We start from the raw sequence: 16,913 nt of genomic DNA on the forward strand, positions 1-16,913 counted from the left end.
ATTCCAACTAACTATAGCCTGGCATCCAGTGCTGCTGCCATTAGACTAAAGAAAACCAGCTTTTCCAGAGCATACTGGAGGACCAAGTGGCTACCAACCTTCGTTTAGGTCCCTGCCATCCAACACCCAGCAGCAGCATCAAAACATAGCAACACATGCAGGGGCTCTGAATATGCTACCATCATGTGTCCAGAAGCTATATTGTCACACACAAACGATTTCTGGATGATGCCTGCATAAGAAGACTGCCACAGTAGGGACATTTGTAGTCGCTATTAGCCAGAAATAACCAACAGCAGCCATCTGACAATATTTCCACTCCTTGCAGGGATTTTATGATAATGTACAGTCTCTGTAGGTTACAATGTAATACCTAGAAAACTGTTACAAAAATTATGTATTATCAGAGAGCATGAAAGACCTAATACGGATTTACACTTACAGGTGTGCATGAATTTCACTGTTAACACCTTTTTGTTTTTACAATGAAATTATTTTATGCATGGACTAAGTTATTGGAAATATATGATACAAATCTGTGGTACATCCTACATCACTGCAACTTAGTTCCCTAGATGTTCTGTGGAATGCAAAATAAATAAAATACAGATATACATATGAGATTTAGTTTCAAAATCAAAACAGGTTACATGCAGGTGGATTTAGTGAAGAAAATATAGAATGGAAGCATACATATGGTTCTATGTATCTCTAGGGATAGAAAAAGCTTTAGGAAATAGCAACTGACTAGGACTTGCTGCAGCTCATGTGAATACTCACCACAAAGTACAAGGGCTGCGTAGCAATTTGTGGACGTTTATCACGTGGACTGCATTTGTAAAGTCTGTCAATGCTCTACTGCTGGCAGTTGTTGGTGTACAGAGTTTTGTAACCTGTGATCAGCACACATCTACATTGGTAATCTGTCTCCTATGAATCCAATCCAGCCCTGTAAGTAATACACAAAAACATTTATATAATAGTGTTAAATTTGGTTTTCAGAAGATCTCAATGGTCTACAAAATGCAATGTTTGCTTTTTCTCATTTTTTACACACATATGTTTCAACACCCATATGAAGCATGTGGTTCAGTTTTTTTTTTTTTTTTATTTTTGTAAAATATTGTACAATGTTTATGTTTTCTATTTTAGCCTTAAAACAATAAGCATGTATTTCATGCTGCATTAATTTAGTAGTTGTACTGTACTATTAAACTAGACCAATTTTTACAAACACTATTCTTGAAGAAAGGTATTTTTAAATAATAACTGTAGAGAAATCTATCTCGGTTTCCCTTTGAGAGGCGAATTGTGCTCTTACTAGATGGTAGCAATCATTATACATGAAACCATTCAAAAAATTTGATATAGTATTGGAAGTTTTCAAAATGAATGAGCTTGAGACAGCTCATACACCCTCGAATAAATTTTCATGTAATTTTAACTCAGTGCGCACTATCATTTTCCTATTACCATTTGCTTAAATTCTCCCATGTCTCATTTTTTTTTTTTTTTTTTTTTTTTTTTTTTTTTTTTTTTTTTTTTTTTTAGCACCTATGCAAGTACCTGCTTAGGTACCGGATAACTTTGTTGAATAACCTCTTTTCTCTCTATGTAATCCTCATTACAATACCTAAGGTATGGAACTTTCTGCTTACTTTAAACTGGTATACCTTCCCATTCTTAAATAAATTCTCATAACCTACAGTTTTTACTTCCTGCCTACGAGTCTGTTCCCTTCCATCAAGTTGTATGTTCAATGCCTAGAAAGTGGCACAACAATTAAACGTTGAATGGCAGTTTTGAGAGGACAAATAATGCACAGTCATTCTGTCAGCACTGATTCACCTCGTGCAGTGTGAATACATGATTTCTATAATAGTAACAGATTTTATTGTCACTTTTACTCTGCTATATCACTGTAATGTAAAAGTCTAGTTTGACACCTACTGACGTGGAATGGTAAGCCATTGGACCATAGCCTTCACATAGGCCTCGACTGGCCCCATATCACTGACCTTTAGTTGCAGAAGGATTCTGGAACATGTAGGCCTATTGTACTTGAACGTCATTAAATACCTCAAAGAAAAGTATCTATCGGCACACAGCTAGCAATGACACAGAAAATATTCTTCTTTTGAAGCACAACTGACTCTTTATTCTCTAAAGTAATGAGAGCTATGAATGGGAATCTCAGACTGATGCCATATTTCTAAATTTCCAAAACATTTTTTACAACATTCGTAACAAGTGGCTTCTAGTCAAACTGCATGCCTATAGAGTATATTCTCAGTTGTGCAACTGGGTTCAGGATTTCCTCTCAGAAAGGTCACATTTTGTAGTAACTGATGAGAAGTCATTGGCTGAAACAAAAGTAATACCTGGCATTTGCCAAGGAACAGTTATAGACCCTTCTACTGTCCCTAATATACATTCACGTTTTAGGAGACAGTCTGAGCAGCCTTCTTAGATTGTTTGCTGATGATATCATTTAGCATCTAGTACTCATCAAATGATCAAAACAATTTGAAAAATGATTTAGACAAGATAACTGTATGATGTGAAAATGCAATTACCCCAACAATAAAAAATGTTAGGCTCTCCACATAAATAATAAAAAAAATTCTGTTAAATTTCGGCAACATATAAATCACACTAAATAACTAGTGATTACAATTACAAACATCTTAAACTGGAATCATCACATGGAATATGTTGTGGGGGAGGAGAAATAAGACTATGTTTTACTGGCAGAACACTTAGAAGATTTAACATTCTTTTTATATTTTTTGCATGAAGTCATAAAATAATGGTTTTCCAAATGTCATATTGTTACATATTTATGTACAAAGGATTCATATTTAACTACAAAGGTTGACACATAGTACAAGGGTGAAACAAATATAACCTGGACTCATTTTTATAAGTTTATTTAAGCTTCATAAAATTTCACATGCATGAACTTATTTTTCTATATATTCTCATGCACAAGAAACACGTTTTTTCCCAGCAGATAGACCATTTCTTATCTCATTTTTGTAAAATGAATGTGGATGTGACAGCAACCAGTTGCGCACAAACAGTAAAACAGCACCACAGTCGTCAAATCTGTGTTCTCCAACTGCTTCCTTGTCAAATCTGTGTTCTCCTACTGCTTCCTTTAGTAGTCCAAATGCATGACTATCGCAGGATGACACGTCCAGACTCTAAGGATTCTCTAGTGTGGTCCAGGAAAATTACTGAATTTTTTGTTGAATTTGGGCAGCTGTGTGGGGTTGAGCATTTTTAGAAACCACAATGACATCCTGGATTGGAAATGTGCGCCTTTTCAGATGATAAGCATATTTTGCTTGGTTAAAAAGTTGGCTGTAGTATACAGCAGTTCAAAGCATGACTTTCATGGATAAAATCGATGAGAAGAAGTAAAATGAATAAAGAATGCTGCAAGATCCTTCCCCACTGAAAGACAGTTTTTGGCTTTGAAGAGTGCAAATTTGTCCTTTCTGTCCCAGAACATGCTGCCTCTTTTTGGATTCATGGATGTAATAGTGCTCCCACATTTCATCACAAGTCAAAATCTGGTGCAAAAAAAAATGTTCCCCTTCAATCTGGTAGCATGTCAGTGACAGTTTACACATCTCAAGGCAATGAAATTTATCTTCTGCGGTGAGAAGAAGAGGCACCCACCTCGCAGACACTTTCTGAAGTACACAGTTGTCAGTAATGATTACCTGAGCATTACCGTTGCTCATGCCAACCTCAGTAGCAATTTCAGCAACTATTATTTGCCAATCATTTTCAATGACCTGGTTAACAATGCGAGTATTCTCCTCAATTACGTGGGTCCTTCGGCAACATCAGTGAGATGCATTCCCAACAGTTTCTCATCCTTGTAAAAACTGTTTGTGCCATGTGTATACTTGATTCTTTCCCAGGGTCTTGACACCACACTGTGCCACAAGTCTTTTCAAAATTTCAGATGGTTTCAAGCCCTCTGTCATGAGTAACTCAATTGCAATGTGTGCGCAACAGGTGATGGTACCCCTTGCCGTGACACTGTGATTCTGACTAAAGAAATGGCACAACAATGTTCTAGCTGTGAAGAATTATCACTGGAATCAAAAGCAACAATAAGCAGAGATCTGGCACTCACCTGTACAAAAAGCCACATATATTCTTTCAGTGAGTACAAACACTTATTTAGAATTTTTTTAAATTTTGTTTTGCATTGATCTCCAGTATAGACTCTTACTGATTCTGGCAATTTGTTGTACCTCACTGAGTCACTGATATAAGGACTGTGGTCTATTTTGCTCTTTGTCTGTAATAATTGTTCTTATTTCTTGCATTGTGATTATGTACATAATAACATTTTGGTGTGTTAGCCCAACAGCTTACAAAAAACTTGAGAGTCTATATACACTGTCCAGTCACAATAATTTGGACACCTTTTAAAAGAGTGCAGTAGAGTGCAGTGCAGTCTGCTGTAAGACATGCAGGAAGAGTGTCACTGAGGTTCCGGAGGTTACTAACAGGAACGTGAAGCCACGCCGACACCAATACCATAGACAGCTGTACTAGATAAACAGCTAGGTGGCATCAACAATTAGACTGAGAGGGTCCCACAAATTCTCAATTGGGTTTTAATCCAGGGAGTTTGGTGGCCAGGAGAGTATGGTAAACTCATTCTGGTGCTCTTCATATCACACACATGCACTGTGAGCTGGGTGACATGCTGGTTTGTTCTGCTGATAAATGACATAGTGCCAAGGAAAAACAAACTGTATGTAGAGATGTACATTGTCCCCAAGTACAGATGCATACTTGTGTTGATCAACTGTGCCTTCCAGAATGATGAGGTCTTGCAGAAAATGCCACAAAAACATTCCCCAAAGCATTACACTCCCTCTTTGTTTGCTTTCAGACATTTCATACCATATACACCAACAGGCATATGTCAGATGGAGCACAAAATGTGATTCATCAGAAGAGGGCACCTGTTACCACTTGGTGGACAGCCAGTTGTGGTATTGACATGCAAATTCCATACTTCATCGCTGACAATCAGCAGTCAGCATGGGTGCATGAACTAGGCACCTACTGCTGAGGCCCATTTGCAGCAATGTTTGCTTAGCGGCTGTTGAGGAGACGCTGTTGGTAGCCCCTTAATTCATTTGGGTGGTCAGTCACTCAATAGTTGCTTGTCTATTCGCCTGTACACATCTCTGCAACTGCCATTCATCCCTGTCATCTATGGCCTACAGTGAACCACAGCTGCATCAATGCAGATTTTGGATAGCGCCATTTTTCCAAGCATCGTATACCTAAACCACAGTGACATACAAAAAGTTGACAAACTTTTGAAGTGCTTTCACTCTTAGCTCAAAATCCAACGATTGTGCTCTTTTTGGATGTCAAGTAAATCACTGCATTTGTGCCTTATAACAATGACTGCGACATGGTTTATATACCCTCCAGTGCTAGTACTGCCACATGCTGTCTGTAAGTGGTTACTGCATGTTGTCACTGAACATGAGTGGTGGTGAATGGACCATCTATATAAAAAGATATTTCTTTTTGATAAGGGCTTCATGACATGTTCCCCAGTATCCCAGACCATTTGTCAATCTAACACTTCTCTTTAGTAGCACCAGTGCTCTGTTCAGGCACACCTCAGCAGCACGCACCCCCACAGTCCTATCCCATAACTTATAAATGGGAAAATTTTCCCAGAGAAAACTGTTTTTAGCATTTTATTATATACAATTGCACTGCTTATTTTCCAGCATACATAGTTAACATAGTCTTCTCACCAAAGATTACCATCCAAGCACAGACCAAGGAACTCACAGTCTTCATTGTCTGTATAAAAAATTCCCCAAATATTTCCTACACATGGGGGGTACAAGTCACCTGCTTTGAACTCCAGTAACTGTTATTTTTTGATATTCAATTTTAGATCTTGGTTATTAAAATATTTAGTCACTTCAGATGCCCCTGTGTTTAAAAATATGTTATATCCTCCTCATTGTCACTGTAAAACTGCAGAAAGTTGTCATATGGACAAGTAATTATATGGAAATTAAAAGGATGTATAATATCTTTTACATACACAATAAAAAGAAATGTTTCCAATATCGACTACTTGCATTACTGCTTCAGTCACAGACTGCATGTTGATTTTCATAATTTTGTTTTGATAATTTATATTTCTATATTGTTTATGGTTTTTTAGGTATGTAGATAGGAGTTCAAGAAATCTGTGTGTGATATTGCATGCTCTGAATTTCTGCAAGAGAAGTGCACGATTGACAGGTCAAAAGCTTTGGTGAGATCTAAGAATATGCCTACCGTATGCTTTCTTTCAGTCTGATAGCTATACACTTGGTGCAAAACTTTCTGTGAGAGTTGTTGTGATATTTTTGGAATAATGTTGAGTTTCAGCGAAGAGATTTTGTTTTTCTTTTTAGCAAGAAAGGTGGCTGTGATAACACCACTGATTCAAAAATCTTATTAAATGTAGGAATCGGATATTTGGGTCTATAGGTTGATGCTTCTTCCTTTGATCCTTTTTTATGTCTGACAACGCTCCTTTTCAGTGCATTAAGAAACATACCTTCTCTGATGCAACAATTGATGATTTATGTAATTGGATTAGCCACAACTTTTGTGAATTTTTTAATTACTCTGCTGGAAAGACCATCCCATCAACATGTGTGTTTGTTTTTTTAGTTATCAAATTATTTTGTTTATTTCTCGTTCTTTTACTTCCTCAAATTCAAAGCCCTTAACTGTTGTATAGCAGAGTATTGGAATGTTGAACGGATCTGTGTCTGGAATAATAGTGTCAGTTGGGGATATAAGATTATTGTTAAGAATGTTACAAACACTTTCTTGAGCTTGTATCAGTTGACTTTCACGTCTGATATGTATTGCTTCTCCCTCTGTGTTTGTATGTGTTTTACGGTTTTTGTTAATAAGGTACCAGGAGGCATGTTGGTGGTACTATTGCTTCACTGTGAACTTGTCTTCTAAGATTTAGGGTTTTAATTTAGAACTTTGTTTAATACGTTATATTTTTCTTTGAAAATGTGGAGGCCTATGATTTGTACAGTATGTGAAGATGATGAATGTTCTGTCTAAGCTCGACTAATCTACATGGTAGTTTTAATTTAACTCTTCTTTCCCATTGACTGAGAATTGCTTTTTTTTTAATTGAACAACAAGAGTTAAAATGCTTCAACACAATTGAATATAATTCATTCAATTTATTATTTGAGCCTTCTAACTTGCATACTCTGTCCAAATTGTCTCTAGCTAATGTATTTTTGAACCTGACTATGTTCTTAGTGGTACTGCTTCTTTTCTGCTGAATTAGTCTTGCAATTTCTGGAGGATCTACACTTAAGTAATCAATTTTCTGGCAATAATGATCAGAGAAGTGGAATTCTGTATTACTGAACTTAATACTATCTTCATCACATTTGCTGTTTATTGCATAGTCTATCCTACTGGAGGTTAAATCTGTTATTCTGTGAGGTTATCAGGTCCAAATTGGTCAGTTATGTGACAGACACCCAAAGCGTTGTTTCAAGTGTGCTGTTCTTAAAGCCTTCATAATGTATCACAGTACCAGTTAATTCAAGTGACCCTACTCTGCAGTACTGTTCAAGAAATAACAGTCTGTTTTTACTATGTTGATTAACATAAAGAGCTAATCCATCACCTTTTTGATGCTGGCTACAGTAACTACTTCCTAGGCGTAGCCATTTAATTTAAAATATTTTGTCTTGCTTTAGGTCATTTTCTGTTGATACTAGAACATCTGGATTACACTCATCGACGACAGACTGCAGCAAGTGTAATTTATTTCAAAAATGTTGTATGTTTAAATACCTCAAACAGAATGGCCTGCTCGGTTCCTTTTTAAGGCTTATTTTCAGGGAATACAGACAAAGTTTGAGTCTTGTTAACATATGCGCTAACATATTCGTTTGGTGCAAAAACAACTTCTTTCATTGCATGCAACTGTTGCTTTGCTGTAGGCACTGGAGACTCACTTTGTATACATGAGAGAGATTTGCACCTGGCTTGAACTGTTTTTCTCTTATTGGCTCACCATAAAAAAACGCTGTGCCTCTTTCCTGTTGTGTGTTTTATGACACTACTTCTGCTGTGTTTGGTGATGTTTTAGCTGCTGGTTCTCACAGCACTGTTGTTATCGATGACACTGATGATTCTGATGCTTCTTATGCAGTTCCTGTAGACTGAGACACTTCACTGCACTTGACATGAATATGGTTTGCACTTTGTGAAACTTCTGGAGCTTTAAAAGTTGTGCTTTATTTACCTCTTCCATTTCTGGTTCAAACAATTTTTGTAATTTGCATCAGACTGATTACTTGTTTTTTTTTTTTTTCTTTTTACTGCACTTTTTGGTTTAAACCAGTCGGTAATCTCTTAAAGAGATTGCCTAAACTACACTTGTCCATCCACTTCTGCAATATTGCTACATGGTATGGGATTCGTACCAGACACAATTGACTTAGGAAGCAAGAAAGTCAAAGAAGGGCAGCTAGTTTTTTCTTATAATGAATTAGGGAAGAGAGCATCATGGGTATAATACTCAAGTTGATGTAGCAATCATTAAAACAAATGCTGTATATTCGTTGTGGAGAGATCTTTTCACAAAATTTCAATCACCAGTTTTCTCATCCAAATGAAAAAGTATTTCGCTAGTTCTTACCAACAAAGGGAGAAATGACCACTGTAATAAAATAAGAGAAATTATATCTTACACAGAAACATTATGTGTTTATTTCTCCCATGTACTATTTGAGAGTGGAATGGTCAAGAAAATCTGGAATTAATTATATGAATCATCTGCCAATTGTTTACATGTGTACTGCAGAGTAGTCATGTAGATGAAGTTAAAGTGCGGTTTTGACACTTGTCCAACCATCTAGATTTATGTTTCCATTATATGACTCAAGGTAATAGTTCTCACTTCCTTCCTTCCAGTTTGATAACTACATGCTGCTATTTGTGTATGATCACTCATCCATTCAGTTATTATATAAATGTATATAGCCCTGTCTGCTCCGTGTGCCTATGTTAAAGCCTTCAAAGAGCTGGTCACTGCTCACATTTGCAGCATCCACAAAGATACTGCCTCCCAATATATTTAAGAATATCACCCAAAGAACTCTTAATATACATAATTTTGTCTTCTTTGTCATTTCTGAAAAATATATTTGGATTCTACACACGATTGAGTAGAATGTCCAATTTCATATTTTACACAACATCTCAAAAATATGTCATTTTGCCTTCTCTACTGCCACTTTTGTTTCTTTTTACTTCTTATTATTTTATTTACTGAAATTGGGAACAGTGGTACCTTACAGCTATCCATGTGCACACTCTATCCTGCGTAGAATTATTACATATTTTGTCCAAAGGTGTGGCCTATGCTACTTCGAAAGACATGTCATTTCAAAATGTATACCCTCTAACAAAAAAGGGAAACACCTAGAAGATATGGTCAGATGTCAATGTAACTTTGTACATGTACACCATCAGCAGGCATTAAATTATCAGAGCTGTGGTTTTCTGTGAAAGTGCATTAATGTTATTTGTGTGCACTGTTGCTACCCAACCCCTTGGGGTATACAATATCTCATCAAAAGTATCATCAGAATAATGATTAGGTTTGCACAACTGGAAAGCCAGTTCATATTAGCACAGATATGGTCAGATGAAACAAAATATAGCTATTTCGTAGCAGCACTAAATGAAGATGTAGTTGCAGAAGACATACGGGCATGTGACACTATTACTCAAACTCAGATTGTATTGCAGATTCAAATGGCTGTTCACAGCGGCAGGTGTGTCCCACTCTACAAACAGATTTCTTATCTTTTTACGGCCTGGTCCCTGATCTACGACATCAGCAACTGATAGATTCTATCACTAACCTTGACAGCCAAGAAAAGATATGTTGTGTCACCCCGATGACTGAGTGCATGATTCTGGAGGATACTCCATTAAAACATCTGGTAACAGTGAAGCACATCACAGTACATCATGTCTTTACCACACCAGGACCACCAGCCTATGCACATCCTTGGCCTCTCACATTGGAAAAATTAAAAGTCATGAAGCAGGAATTCTGTCAAGCCTCCCCGTAGCAGTTGGATGACCCTGTTACACATGATGCTCATGTGGCGATTACTTCCAACTCAGCACGAGGGCCATCCCTGAGCGGTATACCATGCCACATATCAAAGACTTTGCTTTCAACTTTCAAGGTGAGAAAATATTCTCTACTATCGACTTAGTATGAGCGTACTATGAAATTCCTGTTGCACCAGAAGACAGACACAAGAAAGCTATAACAAAGCCCTTCAATCTTTTTTAGTGTGAGAGAATGTGTAATGAAGCACAGTCATTTCAGCATTTTATGGACAAAATCACAAGAGATCTATATTTCTGTTATGTCTACATAAACGACACAATTAGTGATACGTGCATCTGAAGCGGAACACCAACATTTAACCCAGATATTTGATTGTGGTGTATGCAAGGCCTTGTTACTAACCCTACAAAGTGTACCTCCGGGGCAACATTAGTCCAATTCCTTGGATGTACAACTGTTGGCGTCTGACCTCCACCTCCATAAGGTGGAAGCCACAGTCACGTATTCCTGTCCCATTAAAGTTAGGCAACTACGTCATTTTCTTGGCACAACTCATTTTTATCATCAAAACATACACAACCACGCACTAATAACAGCCCCATTAAATGAACTTCTGTAGGGCGCACTGAAGCTGAATGCCAGAATGCAACGGACAAACGAATGGATACTGCTTCCTTAACTGTAAAATCAAAAATAGTGGGATGACACAATTAGCTCACGCAATATCACAGGCTCCACTTGTGCTCATGGTACATGCATCAGCTACCACTTTTAGCACTGTAGGCCTACCTGAGCAACAAATTGGCAGCCACTCATGTTCTTTAATCATAAGCTGTCATTGTCACAGCAACACTGGCCAACTTATGAGCAACAACTCTATGCCACATATGCTGCACTCACTAAGAAGTCAACACTTCACCACATACATGGGCCATGAACTGCTGACAACCGTTTTCAATATAAAACCAGAGAAAACATCACCAACACAATTTCGACAGTTGGAATATATGAGTCAGTTTATGACCCACGTAGTCTATGTGCAATGAAAGTTGAATGTACCAGCAAATGCTCTCTCAAGTGTTAAAGCTATAACCACTGCAATTGATTGTGAGGTCCTCGCTCAGTCCCAGCAGCACGATAATGGATTACACAAGTTATTGCATCACCCAAGGAATGACTGTACCGGCAACAAAAGTTGATACTGTACTGCGACATGTCGCTCAGAAGCAATTACGTCAGTGCACAGCCTAACCCATCCTGGGGTCCGAGGCCAAGTGAAATTAGTCAAACAGAGTTTCATCTGGCCAGGAATAGATGCTGATTGTAGGACATTTGTCAGACACTGCATGGCATACCAGAAAAATAAGATCACTCAGCACATCAAGGCACCATTAAGCACATTCCTACCACAAAGTCAGCACTCTGAACACGTGCACACAGACGTTGTGGGCCCCTTTCCAATGTCCGAAGGGTACAGCTGCCCTCTCACAGTTGTGGATCGATTTTCAAGATAGCCTCAAGCTCTCCCTGTGAAAGACATTATAGCCAAGATGGTAACACAAGCATTTCTCCGCGAATGAATTGCTGGTTTGGCATTCCAAAATGCATTACAGCAGATCAAAGATGCATATTTGAACCATACTTATTCAAAGCACTGGACATCTTGTTGGGCACTAATCACACACACACACACTGCTGCTTACCGTGCAAAAGTGAATGGGACAACAGAACGACTGCATTGCCAACACAAGACAGCCCTTCGGTGTCCAGCTACACGAAATTTGTTGGCTATGTTACCCATCATACTCCTTGGTCGCCGTACGTCATCTGACTTTAAGGCTACAGCAGCTGAAATAGTGTATGGACAAACACAGCACCCACCAGGGGAGTTTATGCATAATATGATGGATGATATGGTCAATGTGACAGAGTCTGTCACCAAATTATGATCGCACATCTGACAACTCCAGCCAGTGACACCTAGAGAACAAATTGAATGACACCCATTCATGTTCGAGGATCTCTCTAGCAGCAATAATGTATTCATACAAAACGACATGACGCACAAGCCACGGCAGCCATTGTATGAAGGGCCATGTAGGCCTACAGTACTTGGCAGAATCAATAACACATTTATGATAGACATTAGGGGTGTGCCTACCACCGTATCAACTGATAAGAACCGAGCGAGGTGGCGCAGTGGCTAGCACACTGGACTCGCATTCGGGAGGACGACGGTTCAATCCCGCGTCCGGCCATCCTGATTTAGGTTTTCCGTGATTTCCCTAAATTTCTCCAGGCAAATGCCGGGATGGTTCCTTTGACAGGGCACGGCTGACTTCCTTCCCCGTCCTTCCCTAATCCGATGAGACTGATGACCTTGCTGTCTGTTCTCCTCCCCCAAACAACCCCAACCCAACTGATAAGACTCAAACCTGCCTTCTATGATACACAAAATGCAATGAAGATGGCCAGCCCCGCACCTGCTGAAGATAAAGATGCAGTATCTGAAGATACACATGTACAACATAATGTCGACAAGACACAACAACCAACAGGCCCGCAACGAAGAAAGTGACTCTGAGTACAGTCCCACCACAACCCACTGAGTTCAGATACCCAGTTTTCCAAAAACAGTGACATCGCATGCAAGATGTCATGTCCGATTCAACCTGAGGTACCGCTGACTTTGAGGGGGGAGAGAGGGGGTGGGGGTTGTCATGTACAATACGGTGACAAGCACAGTGGCAGTGTACATAAATATTCCACGACACTCATAATTCCATCTGTTACTCTTTGCCTCTTGACTTAGTTTTAGTATTCTATGCTCCTCATAAGTGAAAGTATGTTTGTAATACATGTGGAAATAAATGATCAATTATCAACTACTAACCACAATGGTAGTCTCTTTTAAAAATAACTTAGTTTCCTGACTGGAAATTTCATTTTATCTCTCAAGGGATAATTACCAGCAGAATGGGAACCACTGATAGAACAATATTTCCTGACATGTGCCATAGCACTGTGACACACAGTAAAACAGTGCAACATACTGGTTGAGAAAACCTTATCCAGTTTTCCTTAGCGGTGGAATTTGGAAACCTAATACCGCCACGTCTGTCGAGAATGAGCTCACTGAGTTAAACATTTAAGTACGGTATGCACGACGACTTGACGGAAACTGTGTGGAAACATGGCAAACATATGTTATTTAAAGGCATACTGAGGAAAAGAAACGTAAATCAGGGTCGCATAAACGGCACTGAGTGGAGTAAATTATCACTAACCTTAAGTCAAACGAATTGCTGTCATACTTAAGGATTCTTGTTACGGCGCTTGTTATGCTAACAAATGATATGTGTGCGTGCGTGTGTTTAAAGTTTCTGTTGACAACTGGGTGGCACAAATTCGTAACAATGGTGGCATAAGTTTGTAATAATTCACAACAGGCCACAATGAAACAGAAACGAAAAACTCTCGATGTGGCGGTCTATTAAAGAATTACAACGAAATTATTCTTCAAAAGCTCCAAAATACACACACTTTTACGGCAACGATCTATTATTTACATTGATTTAAAAATATTGCGCAAACATCTGCATGTAATCCTAAGTAGTATTACCATTTTCCATTCAAAATTGCTACCGGTTAATTTCCCTACGATCTTAGCTGTGCAGTATTATTATCAGAATCCATGACTGCGCAATGCCTTTCTGAAGTACTACATATGTTACATCGATAAACCCGTTCTGTACCACAGGCCAAAATACAGTTTAACTCTTTCTGAAACGACCATTCTATAATGAGGACTCAGCCCGAGCAACAATAGTGAGGAACCTACGTTACTGTGAGTTCATCTTATAGATCAACATTGCAATTGAAAATCCCGCCATATATGAAATCCATTCCGGAATACCGTTTTTAGAAGCGATAAAGTCCAAGAACTCTTGACGTTCATAGTAAAATTCGTGCTGTACACGGACCAAATATGAAGAGTGGAGACGTCTGTCAACGGTGTCATTTTAAAACAGAAGGATGAACGTTTTGTTGATGGCACAACTGGACAACCATCTGCAGTCAGCAACAAACTGGTTCAAAAAACTCACAAATTCGGGAAAACAGGGCTTTCATGGTAGCGGTACCTATATGAATAAACGCCTATCCCGATTCACAGCACCTTTTCCCAGTTACAGGTTGCCTGTCTAAGGCTCCTATGGGCAACAAATGTTTGATTTTCAATTTTTGATACAGTTATTAGCCTGTTTCAAAAATTTAAAATGCTATCATGATCTACTCACTAAGAGCTACAATCATACATTATAGATATAACACAGTAAGTCAAGTATTACAGTTTGAAACTATATACAGGGTGATGAAAAAAATTCCGCACTTCGCGGTCGGCATGCGATTCCTCATCCCAGTTCAAGAGAAAAGTGTATTTTGCAAAACCTATTCACGCCTGTAGGTTTAACAGAAATGCAATTTAAAAAAACGATGCACTGGCAACGCTGTAACTGTGTGCAGCATGGCCAAGAACAGCTATCATGAATCCTGCACTCTGCCAGAGCCATCCCATTAGCGCAGTGAGATGAGGCAAGGCAGTGACGAACGATATGCAGACTCACCATTTTTTTTTTCAGTTAAAGCATCAAATTATATCCAATTTACAGCTCCACAATGTGCTATCTTGTGTATTTCTTTCTTTTACTGTATCCAGGACACAAATAAAACCCAATAGAAAACAATAGTGCATACAGTAATATTGTACGTATCCAATGAGGTATAACAAACACAACAGGTAGCCTACATTAGATTGCACATTATGCTACTCACAATAATTCCATTCTGTACATTTGACATTCAGGCTTATCTTCACAGAGTCGCTCGTACATGTGTGAGCAACATTCATCTTAAGGATCCAGGGTACTTATAAACGGTAAAAACAAAAATTTTTATGACTTTATTAAATTCTATAGTCTTTCTTGATTACATTGATATACACATTATAGGGTTTCAAATTAAAAATGACAGATATATACCAAATTTTGAAGTTACAGTCATGTATGCCGCCACATCCCCTTCATTTCTGTTACAGAAACCAGTATTATTTCGAAAAGAACTTTCTGTTTCCAGCGATTATACGTATGATACATTGTATATGTTGGTAACAGTGCAGGTTTCTAGCGTCTGTAAATGATTATCTTTGTTGGTATTTACTTTTGTTTCGCTGAAACAGTTTGTTCACGTGTTATTGAATGTTTGTTGCCCAAGTGCTACATATATTTGTGGAAGTACATCTCCTTTAGTGTGCAATAAATACGAACTATGCCACACATCAAGAAATTCAATAAAAGGAAATTCCGTGGTAATCAGTTCACAAAGCAATCCACACTGTTGAAAGTAACCTACGTATCAGTTCTTCGGGGAAGAAACTCCCACATGGCACGCCTCCTGGTGATTCAAATTTTTGCGTTAACAATGATGATGTTTGTGGAGGAATTATTGTTGTTGATGTGGGCATCTTATCTTCTTTGATAAAGGAAGTGTCGAAATGTCAACAATGTGATGGTGTAGGGTGTAGGCTGTCTGGAAATAACTGAACAACAAAGTAGCAGGAAGGGTTTAGCACCAAAATTAGTTGTTCTGTGAATATCCAACAATAAATCTACCTCGAAAATGACTTCAAACATTGTGCATAATTCATATGATGTGAATTTGAAGTTAGTGTATGCAATGCGTGCAATAGGAAAATGAAAAAAGGCTGCTCAAACGTTTTGTGGTTTGATAGACCTTCCTCCTCCTCCCAATAGGTTCAGAAAGTAAATAAAATACTTTCAGGTGCCTTGACGGTTGTGTCTAAAGCATCTATGAAACGTGCAGCAGAAGAAACTGTAAATATTAGTGGAACCAGAGACATTGCTGTTGCACTTGATGGAACATGGCAACACCGAGGACATTGTTCCTTGAATGGTGGTGTAAGTGCTACTTCTCTGGAAAATGGAAAAGTTGTTGATGTTGAGTGCTTATCCAAGTATTCCCACACCTGCCATGGTAACACTGAAGGACAATTGAACATCAGTGTTCTACGAATTATGATGGTTACAGTGGAGGTATGGAGTGTGAGAAGCCTCTAAAAATATTTCAGAAGCCAGTGCCACACCCACCTAGGCGATGGTGACTCTAAAGCTTTCAATAAAATTAATGAGTTCAACATTTATGGTGATACCTTGGTAACAAAAGTGTAGTGTTTTGGACATGTTCAAAAGAGGATGGGTGCTAGATTGAGGAAGCTACGAAGAAAAATGAAACGAAAGTTGGTATCTGATGGAAAATCCTGGCCGAGGCAGGTTAACAGAAACTGAAATAGACCTTCTTCAGAGTTATTATGGACTGGCCATTAGTCGATCTGCACCTCTGAATGATGTTACAGCAATGAGAAAAAACTGTATGGGCCACCTACTTTCATAAGTTGTCCACAGATGACCACCCTGTTGTCGGATTTTGCCCGAAAGGAGTAGATTCTTGGTGTGGTTGCCAAAAATCAAAAGAAAGTGGTCAAATTTACCATCATAAGCATTCTCTTTCTGAGCCTGTTATGAATGAAATAAAACCTATGTAACCCTGTTTTGCTTAGTAAATGTCTTCATAGGGGCATTCAGAATACAATACATCCTAACAAGGGTGTTAGGTGAATGTGTGTGTTGTAAAATATGTG

At 38.4% G+C, this 16,913-nt stretch overlaps 1 protein-coding gene across 3 annotated transcripts in view; it reads right to left on the bottom strand.

Moving 5' to 3' along the window:
- LOC126236892 (protein timeless) overlaps positions 1-16,913 on the bottom strand; it is a 399,100-nt gene that overhangs the window by 259,495 nt on the left and 122,692 nt on the right. For all 3 annotated transcript variants that reach the window (XM_049946528.1, XM_049946529.1, XM_049946531.1), the window contains one exon: positions 781-949. The gene's annotated coding sequence lies outside the window, so the exon portion shown is untranslated. The remainder of the gene's footprint in view (positions 1-780; positions 950-16,913) is intronic.

This window comes from Schistocerca nitens, chromosome 2 (genome assembly GCF_023898315.1).
Source record: "Schistocerca nitens isolate TAMUIC-IGC-003100 chromosome 2, iqSchNite1.1, whole genome shotgun sequence".
Classification (NCBI taxonomy): domain Eukaryota; kingdom Metazoa; phylum Arthropoda; class Insecta; order Orthoptera; family Acrididae; genus Schistocerca; species Schistocerca nitens.